We start from the raw sequence: 11,243 nt of genomic DNA, 5'->3' as shown, positions 1-11,243 counted from the left end.
ACACCCTTTAAACTTATCCCACGGCTCACCTGACAAAGTTCATTTAATTTGTCGTTGTTAGTAATATTCATTAAACAAATATTTTATGTTTAAAAAAACAACAACATTTTGGGGTCTGGTCGTGGACCCCTAGCAGTACCCCACTTTGAGAATGCCAAATGTAGGGAATAGGGTTCAATTTGGGACACAACACTGTCTGCTCTGTTGTTTGATTTGCTTAGGCATCTTTGAAGAGCTAACATTAGTACCTACCAGCAGAGGGCAGTAAAACCATAATGAATATGTTTTGTGTGTAGGCCGCATGTAATCTGTACTGATACACAGGCTTTGTCCTAAAATTGCGCCCTGGTCAAAACAAGTGAATAGGGTGGGAAGCAGACATTATCTACTGCTCATTGGTGGGTCTTCTGGGAACATATCCTCAGTATCATCCACAGGTGGAGCTGGGCTATCCAGATCCCACCCTTTTTCTATTTTTTATTTAACCAGGCAAGTCCGTTTAAGAACAAATTGTTATTTACAATAACAGCCTACCCACCGGCCAAACCCAGATGACGCTGGGACAATTGTGCACCGTCATATGGGACTCCCAATCACGGCTGTTTGTGATTCAGTCTGGAATCAAACCAGAGTCTGTAGTGACGCTTCTAGCACTGAGATGCAGTGCCTTAGACCGCTTTGCCACTCAGGAGCCATCCGGCTTTAGATGCTCAGAAATAGGATGGTAAGTCTGGTTGCGGGAAGTCTATTAACACATATTCTGCTCTGACACAGTCATGGAAAGTCCATTGCGTTTCGTGTGTGTTGTGTCTGTCCTATGTGTCAATGTTGCCACTAGATGTGGTTTCCACTGAAATACCACTTGGTATTCAGGCCAGAGAATACACAGCAGTTAAGTGTGTGTTTGTGCGTGTGCGTGTGTTTATGTGTGTGTGTTGTGTGCGCGTGGTTTGATTATGTTGCCTGATTAAAAAAGAACATCTTTGTGTTATTAAACCTCCATTATTTTGTGTGTGTGAATGTGACTGGAAAAATGCAATGGCAACTGACTTTGAGTTTTCCCAATAACCACAGGTCAGAAACACGAAGTCAATGAGAGAGAGAGAACTCCCCTGAACTTTCATCCATTCGTCTGGAATCTGGGATCCCCTGGACGTGATCAATGGAACAGGTATGGTAATGAGTAGTACGGTTAGCATCGCCCTAGCGTGAGAATGCTGCTCTTCCACCAAGACGCCTGAGGTTCACTGGCAGTCTCTTCCACACAGCTGTGTGTGTGTGTGGAGATTGGAGTAAGGGTAGTCAATGAACGAAAAAGGCCTGTCGTGCAAGTGAGCCTTTTCCATGTCTTGACAGCATGTGTGCAGGTGTGTATCCACATCACTGTTACCAAGAACCACGGATGATATGCAGGGCTGTAGCTTTTGGGACTGGAGTGCTTTGCAGCCAAATCCGTGCAAGAAGGCATTTGTATAACTAAGGCTGTGTTTAGACAGGCAGCCCAATTCTAATATTTTTGTTATTTTTGACCAATCAGATCAGCTCTGAAAAAGATCTGATGTGATTGGTCAAAAGACCTATTAGTGGGAAATAGATAATAAATGGAGTGCCTGTGTGAACACAGCCTTCGTCAGTACCTGCACCATCCCAATCCGCCCACAACCCCTCCCCCAAAACCCCCTCTTATGCCACCCCCAGGCCTCTATTGCCACCCCCAGGCCTCTAATACCACCCCCAGGACTCTATTGCCACCCCCAGGTCTCTATTGCCACCCCCATGTCTCTATTGCCACCCTCAGGCCTCTTATGCCACCCCAGGCCTCTATTGCCACCCCCAGGCCTCTATTGCCACCCTCAGGCCTCTTATGCCACCCCCCAGGCCGCTTATGCCACCCCCAGGCCGCTTATGCCACCCTCCGGCCTCTATTGCCACCCTCAGGCCTCTTATGCCACCCACAGGCCTCTATTGCCACCCTCATGTCTCTTATGCCACTCTCCGGCCTCTTATGCCGACCTCAGGCCATGGCACTCTGAGTTCAAAGGACAGACAGGAAATGGAGCTCTGAATCACCTTGATTGGGGAGAAAATTTGGGTTTTCTTGTTTGGGTAAAAGTCCATCCTCTGTCCTCTCTCCTCCGTCCTCTCTCCTCCATGACCCGGAAACCGATAAGTGGTCGAGGAGTGTGTCAACTCGTTAGTAGGCAAACGAAAGACCCTCCTCGATAATCTCCTTTTGGTGACGAAGCACAAGTGCATCCTACCGGAGTCCTTCACAGAAGATTTGTGAAATATGCCACACCCACTTAGAATCAGCTGTTGTTTTCTCAAATGAGAAAAGCATGCAAACATTTCAAAAGATATGCTACTTATCCTTCTATATAAAACATTTCGAAACGATATGTTACTTATCCTTCTATATAAAACCTTTCAAAACGATATGCTACTTATCCTTCTATATAAAACATTTCAAAACGATATGTTACTTATCCTTCCATATAAAACATTTCAAAACGATATGTTACTTATCCTTCCATATAAAACATTTCAAAACGATATGCTACTTATCCTTCTATATAAAACATTTCAAAACGATATGCTACTTATCCTTCTATATAAAACATTTCAAAATGATATGTTACTTATCCTTCTATATAAAACATTTCAAATCCTTCTATATAAAAAAATGTCTTGCACAACTAGCTAAATAATTTTTTTTATCACTTTCTATATTTATTTTGGGATTCCACCCTGTAAACGTAATTTTCCTGATGATGCGTGGTTGGAGAGAGTCTCATTTCATACAAGCGCATTTTCGTCCACTTTCCCTCTCCTCACTGCGTGTCCTCGATTACCTTTGACCTTTTTCAAAAGGAGGCCAGAGAGGACGCAGGAGAGATGACGCAGGAGTTGAGCAAATCTAATTGAGAAAAGGCCAATGGGTTATTGTCTGAGCGATGTGCATTTGTGCAGACTGAGGGACGGACAGGGTCTTCTCATGGTAAACTGAAGCCAAATTGGACAGGGTCTTCTCATGGTAAACTGAAGCCGAATCGGACAGGGTCTTCTCATGGTAAACTGAAGCCAAATCGGACAAGGTCTTCTCATGGTAAACTGAAGCCGACTCGGACAGGGTCTTCTCATGGTAAACTGAAGCCGAATCGGACAGGGTCTTCTCATGGTAAACTGAAGCCGAATCGGACAGGGTCTTCTCATGGTAAACTGAAGCCGAATCGGACAGGGTCTTCTCATGGTAAACTGAAGCCGAATCGGACAGGGTCTTCTCATGGTAAACTGAAGCCGACTCGGACAGGGTCTTCTCATGGTAAACTGAAGCCGAATCGGACAGGGTCTTCTCATGGTAAACTGAAGCCGACTCGGACAGGGTCTTCTCATGGTAAACTGAAGCCGAATCGGACAGGGTCTTCTCATGGTAAACTGAAGCCGAATCGGAAGGGTCTTCTCATGGTAAACTGAAGCTGAATCGGACAGGGTCTTCTCATGGTAAACTGAAGCTGAATCGGACAGGGTCTTCTCATGGTAAACTGAAGCAGAATCGGACAGGGTCTTCTCATGGTAAACTGAAGCCGAATCGGACAGGGTCTTCTCATGGTAAACTGAAGCCGAATCGGACAGGGTCTTCTCATGGTAAACTGAAGCCGAATCGGAAGGGTCTTCTCATGGTAAACTGAAGCTGAATCGGACAGGGTCTTCTCATGGTAAACTGAAGCTGAATCGGACAGGGTCTTCTCATGGTAAACTGAAGCTGAATCGGACAGGGTCTTCTCATGGTAAACTGAAGCCGAATTGGACAGGGTCTTCTCATGGTAAACTGAAGCCGAATCGGACAGGGTCTTCTCATGGTAAACTGAAGCCGAATCGGACAGGGTCTTCTCATGGTAAACTGAAGCCGAATCGGACAGGGTCTTCTCATGGTAAACTGAAGCCGAATTGGACAGGGTCTTCTCATGGTAAACTGAAGCCGAATCGGACAGGGTCTTCTCATGGTAAACTGAAGCTGAATCGGACAGGGTCTTCTCATGGTAAACTGAAGTCAAATCGGACTGGGTCTTCTCATGGTAAACTGAAGCTGAATCGGACAGGGTCTTCTCATGGTAAACTGAAGCCGAATCGGACAGGGTCTTCTCATGGTAAACTGAAGCCGAATCGGACTGGGTCTTCTCATGGTAAACTGAAGCTGAATCGGACAGGGTCTTCTCATGGTAAACTGAAGCCGAATCGGACAGGGTCTTCTCATGGTAAACTGAAGCCGAATCGGACAGGGTCTTCTCATGGTAAACTGAAGCCGAATCGGACAGGGTCTTCTCATGGTAAACTGAAGTCAAATCGGACTGGGTCTTCTCATGGTAAACTGAAGTCAAATCGGACAGGGTCTTCTCATGGTAAACTGAAGTCAAGTCGGACTGGGTCTTCTCATGGTAAACTGAAGCTGAATCGGACAGGGTCTTCTCATGGTAAACTGAAGCTGAATCGGACAGGGTCTTCTCATGGTAAACTGAAGCCGAATCCAAAACCCCTTGTGTGTAACTTTGGGACAGGAGCATTAATTTGCTGTTCACATAGCTATATCCAGTTTTATTGTCTGGACTGTAGCTGTCCTGGTCTAGTTTGGTTGTGTGTCTGGTGTCAGATGAAACAATGACACTAGTCATCACACTCAGGTGGATTGATCCTGGTCCTCTGTAGCTCAGTTGGTAGAGTGTGGTGCTTGCAATGCCGGAACCACCCGTATATGAAATGTATGCATGCATGACTGTAAGTTGCTTTTTGAATAAAAGCTTCTGCTAAATGGCGAATATTATGATTCACTGTGTGGGCTGTATTTTAAACTCTCCCAGAGTTGGACTGTGTATTGAAGTTACAGGGCTGGATGTTTTCAACAGGGAAGTGTTTCTGTGATGCAGGATCCAGCCATAGTACTCTTTTTGACGTCGTTCCTGACACACACACACACACACATACACATACACACACACACACACACACACACACACACACACACACACACACACACACTGACACCAGCCGCTTGGCCAGACTGAGGCCTGTGTGGAGGATGGCTGCTGTGGGGCCTCTCTGACCTACGGTACTTCTCCTTTATTACAGTCTGGAGGAGTCATCTTGGTGTATTCTTACCGTGTGTGGCAGTCAGTGTGTTTCCGCACATGTTAAAGTAGGAACTACAGAATTATCTCTTTGTGGACTTATTATGGAGTAGTACATATTTGTTTCACCTGGTTGGAATGGACAAGGGAGAGAGAGGAGACAGTCAGACTGATCTAACATCTGGTGACTTTGAACAGCAGTCCTGATCAGTTTTGACCTCTGCAAGTTCAGGGTAATTTTTTTATTCTTCTAAATATTCCATTGGTGGAAAATATTCATATGTATTTCCAAACTAATTGCCCAAAAGGACACAAAGTTGTAATGAATTTGACTTGTCCTTAGTATCATAGTATCAACCCGTCCTTGACTCACTTATTGTGCAATGAGCACAGCAACACACTGTGGTAGGACTGTGAGTAGTGGCCTGGAACTAGTAGGACTGACTGTGAGTAGTGGCCTGGAACTAGTAGGACTGACTGTGAGTAGTGGCCTGGAACTAGTAGGACTGACTGTGAGTAGTGGTCTAGAACTACTAGGACTGACTGTGAGTAGTGGTCTAGAACTACTAGGACTGACTGTGAGTAGTGGCCCAGAACTACTAGGACTGACTGTGAGTAGTGGTCCAGAACTAGTAGGACTGACTGTGAGTAGTGGCCCAGAACTAGTAGGACTGACTGTGAATAGTGGCCCAGAACTAGTAGGACTGACTGTGAGTAGTGGACCAGAACTAGTAGGACTGACTGTGAGTAGTGGTCTAGAACTAGTAGGACTGACTGTGAGTAGTGGTCGGAACTAGTAGGACTGACTGTGAATAGTGGTCTGGAACTAGTATGACTGACTGTGAGTAGTGGTCTAGAACTAGTATGACTGACTGTGAGTAGTGGTCCAGAACTAGTAGGACTGACTGTGAATAGTGGCCCAGAACTAGTAGGACTGACTGTGAGTAGTGGCCCAGAACTAGTATGACTGACTGTGAGTAGTGGTCTAGAACTACTAGGACTGACTGTGAGTAGTGGTCTGGAACTAGTAGGACTGACTGTGAGTAGTGGCCCAGAACTACTAGGACTGACTGTGAGTAGTGGTCCAGAACTAGTAGGACTGACTGTGAGTAGTGGTCTAGAACTAGTAGGACTGACTGTGAGTAGTGGTCTGGAACTAGTAGGACTGACTGTGAGTAGTGGTCTAGAACTAGTAGGACTGACTGTGAGTAGTGGTCTAGAACTAGTAGGACTGACTGTGAGTAGTGGTCTAGAACTAGTAGGACTGACTGTGAGTAGTGGCCCAGAACTACTAGGACTGACTGTGAGTAGTGGTCTAGAACTAGTAGGACTGACTGTGAGTAGTGGCCCAGAACTACTAGGACTGACTGTGAGTAGTGGTCTGGAACTAGTATGACTGACTGTGAGTAGTGGTCCAGAACTAGTAGGACTGACTGTGAGTAGTGGTCTAGAACTAGTAGGACTGACTGTGAGTAGTGGCCCAGAACTAGTAGGACTGACTGTGAGTAGTGGTCTAGAACTAGTAGGACTGACTGTGAGTAGTGGTCTAGAACTAGTAGGACTGACTGTGAGTAGTGGTCTAGAACTAGTAGGACTGACTGTGAGTAGTGGTCTAGAACTAGTTGAACTGACTGTGAGTAGTGGGCCAGAACTAGTAGGACTGACTGTGAATAGTGGCCCAGAACTACTAGGACTGACTGTGAGTAGTGGTCTAGAACTAGTTGAACTGATTGTGAGTAGTGGGCCAGAACTAGTAGGACTGACTGTGAGTAGTGGCCCAGAACTAGTTGGACTGACTGTGAGTAGTGGTCTAGAACTAGTAGGACTGACTGTGAGTAGTGGCCTGGAACTAGTAGGACTGACTGTGAGTAGTGGCCTAGAACTAGTAGGACTGACTGTGAGTAGTGGCCCAGAACTAGTTGGACTGACTGTGAGTAGTGGCCCAGAACTAGAAGTCAAGGAGAGGCTGTCAGTGTGAGTGGAAAATGTGACATCATGAAGCATTCCATAAGGCAGGACAGAACGTTTGTGGTCGGATGTGCTTTTCAGAAGTTACGGAAGCCTGACTCGCGTGTGCCGCCTCCTTCGCTCTGTGAATCTGTGTTTGACGATTTTCATATTCTGTTTCACTGTTTTGTTTTAAGGGGGAGAGGAGGGGGTGGGCTTCTGTTGATGTTGTTGTTCGGCTTTATTTCTAGCTATGCCAGATCTTGTGGTTTTCGCATTATGAAAGTCTGCAGCACAGCCTTCCCACTGGGCACAGACATAAATTCTACACTGGTTCAACGTAATTTCATTGAAATTACAGTACGTGGAAACTACGTTGATTCAACCAGTGTGTGCCCAGTGGGTTTCCGTACCAGGCCGAGCAGGCTCAGCCAATAGGTTTCCACCGCATAACAACAATGTTTCAATTTGTCTAATCGGGGGTATTTAGGCTAAGTAAACTATTGCTCTTCTGATTTCATCTGCAGCCCATGGCCCAGTCATACAGGCCTCTTATTCAAACCATTTGTGTGCGGTCTGGATTGAGGGGCGGAGGGTTGCGGGGGGACAAAGAAGGGGGGGGGGGTTAGGCAGTGGAGAGACGAGAATGGTGGGGGGGATTTGGATAGCCCTGGGAGAAAGTCTGGGACGCTGAGAGTGAGAGGTATTGGCAGGGAGAACTAAACCACAGCTTGCGTGATTGTGGTTCTCATTCAGCCCCTCTACTCCTTTCCCTTCTCTTCCTCCCAGCTCCCCCGAAGCACCTGCACGCACACAGCCACTTAACCCCCTGACCTTTGGCCCATGGCCTTGTCAGTGGAGACACACCTCAGCAGTGTTTATTTGATATGGTTTATTTCATTGGTGTTCTCAGTGCATTAAACTGAATTATCCAGAATGCACAGTTACATTGAATGCACAGTGTTCATTAGGGCAAACAGTAGAAAATGAGTGTTTTTAATATCAGTCCTTTTTATTCCATTTGTTGCACACCCCTCATCTGGTAATCTGAGCTGAGAGTGACAGATTAGATAGACAGATCAATCCATCGATCAATACAATACACACAGTAGCAAGTGCCGAACCTTTGATTTGAGTGAACCTTTGAGTGACACGAAATGCGGTGGTGTGCAAAACAGCTGCTACATTCACCCAGACTATCTTTTATTGGTGAGGTCATGGCACTCTCTGCTTACCTACCCTAATCTGTCTCCTCCATCCCCTTGCCTTTCTCCCCACATTGATTTAGGACCATAACTAGTCTCATAAAAAAGTCTTGAGAAGGACGCAAAAGCCAAAAGCCTGATCCAGCCAGCGAGTTTTTAATGGTACAGGTTTATAATGAAACACTCCTTGAGCCGTTCTCCCAAAGCGCTGACGTTATCCACTGGACACGCGCATATTAAAAGTGCACACTATTTATAAAGTGTGTGACTATCAGAGAGAAGGGAGGCGGGGAGGCGAGGCCGGCTGGGAGGATGTAGAGAGAGTTGTGTGAAACCTTTGCATAAAAAATATATATAAATAAAAATAAATTTTTACATTTTAGTGGATGACTACTAGACTTCACTCTGTTGTTGTAAAGAGCAGATGTTTTGAGGTCATTGCTTAATTTCAATCACTCTCTCTCGGCTGGTGTTTGTGGGCTATAGTCATACTTAATGAGAGAGTCATGATGTATGGTTGGTGGGTTGTGGTCTAGAGAAAGTGCCATGGCCATTCATACGGTGCTTTGACCTCTGTCCACACAATACGAACCACCATCAGTGATTTAAATAATGCATCATGTTTCTGCTCAGAGATGTGAAGTCCACACACACTTATGCCACATTATTCAATAAACTATAACATGTTAAGCAATCCACACCTCTTCAAAATGGATGTGAGCTAAGGTTTGAGTCAATGACTGTGATAAACCCCCTAAAGCCGAAATCACATGGAGAGATGCCCGTCAACGGCGTGAAATTAGCATGCTAGAGTAGCCAGCATCAATTCACATGCACTGCGTAGCGAATGCCAATATAATTGTCATGAAAATTCAGAATAAACAGTTGTATTTGTGACCCGTTTCAGGAAACTAGACTTATGTCGCATGTCACTACTTCACAGGAGAGCCATTTCAACATACATTTTCTTTATCAAAATGCCTTTTTTTGGGGTAGAAATGCCTTCTGGAACTTGTCAACTTTCATGTGCCTTAATAACAAACTTGTATGCCATCTGTAAATACAAATACAATTGTTAAATTACGAGCCTAGTTGGTTTAGCCAAGGAAAAAGTCAGGAACCTTCCCGCTAGCCATGATTGGCTGAGATAATGGATGGGCTGGACATGCCTAGAGATGAGTTCAGATTGGTCTGCCATGAAGCATGCTTCTGTTTATAACATGAGCTGCTCAGTATGTGTAGGTAATCCTTTCTAACACAGCTTTTTTTTAAAGATATCATGAAGATATCCCCTGAAGAAGTCGACCAAGTTTTGAAATCAGTGGAATGCCCGGTGGAAGAAGAGTATGTTAGCTAAGGAGATGGATAAAATGCTTTGATCGCAAATATGCGGAGGGAGTCGAAAAGAGAATACACAGAAGAAGGGCAACCATGGCATCCATGACAGAGAGGAAGAAGCGTTTATCCATGTATACGTGTAAGAGAGTCTAGCTAGCTACATTTTCAGATATAATATGTTTCTAATTTTCTCAGAAGTTGTTTTTATTGCAAGTTAAAGCGTACTGTTAACTAGCTAGCTAATATTAGGTGGCTGGCTGTGTAGTAATATTATTTGTATCTCAGAAAGCGATTTGTATTGCTAGTTATAGCCTAATGTTAGATAGCTACTTAACATTGAACCTAGTTGGTTAACTTTAGTTACCTGCAGGTTCATGCATGGTCATAACATTATGAGTTGGGATTATGGTTCATTGTTTAGCTAGCTAGCTAGCTACATAAAATACTATGCAAGGAACCATTTCACTGTACCGTTTACATCTTCTGCACCCTGTGCATGTGACAAATAAGTATTGATTTTATTTGGTAGAACAACATGACCAGCACCAAAGTCAAATCAAATCAAAGTGTATTTGTCACGTGCGCCGAATACAACCGTTGTAGACCTTACAGTGAAATGCTTACTTACAGGCTCTAACCAATAGTGAAATAAAGGTGTTAGGTGAACAATAGGTAAGTAAAGAAATAAAAACAACAGTAAAAAGACAGGCTATATACAGTAGTGAGGCTATAGAAGTAGCGAGGCTACATACAGACACCGGTTAGTCAGGCTGATTGAGGTAGTATGTACATGTAGATATGGTTAAATTAGGATATGATGATAGGTCAACGAGACAGTGTCCAAATGAAAAAATTATCTGGTAGAATGCCCTGCTTTTATTTTGTCACTCACAATCGTAAGATATTTTCTGTAATTAGCTTGCCATTAACTTGTAAATAATGATCTTGTTGTGAGTTGATTTTCCTGCAATAACGAATAAAAAAATTGCCATATGGTCAGCATTTGAACTGGCTAGCCAGCTAACTTAACGTTAGCTAACTAGCTAAGAAGCTAGAGATGAACCAAAGTATTGTTTGTAAAGTTGCTTTATGTTGCCTGGTTTGCTAGATCGACATTTACTAAATACATTTTTAAACTGATGGGTTTGTTGATGTTATTATATACCAGTTATGATATTTTGCATCACTGATGTCATGCTGCCTGTCGTTTTTTTTGTGTGTTTATACTTTTTCTGAACGACAACGACAAGTTTGATATCGGACGACAATGATGTCATGATGTTCATGATGTAACTGTGACAACTGTCTACAGACATGTCGATAGACGTAGTACAAACCAGCCTTTAGTCTTCAAATCTTTGGTTGTTTAGTACACTACCGTATTCACTCTGTTTAGCACATGGCCTCACATGTTATTCCTTAAAGAAATGGGTGGGGCTAAGGCTTAAGAGGGTGTGAACGATGCTGAATGGGTGTAGACAAAGAAGAGCTCTCCAGTAGGTGAACCAAAACATTCAAGGGCCATTTTCTCACAAATGGGGTTACAAGTTTAATTAAATGTCCAATTGTTCCTCAATTGGTTGGTGGTTGGTCGCATGTGTTCGCTATGGGAGTTATTGTTGTGGGTTCC

The sequence above is a fragment of the Salmo trutta genome, chromosome 10 (assembly GCF_901001165.1).
Source record: "Salmo trutta chromosome 10, fSalTru1.1, whole genome shotgun sequence".
Lineage (NCBI taxonomy): Eukaryota > Metazoa > Chordata > Actinopteri > Salmoniformes > Salmonidae > Salmo > Salmo trutta.
The sequence above is the reverse complement of the archived record's forward strand: the minus strand, read 5'-3'. Positions refer to the sequence as shown.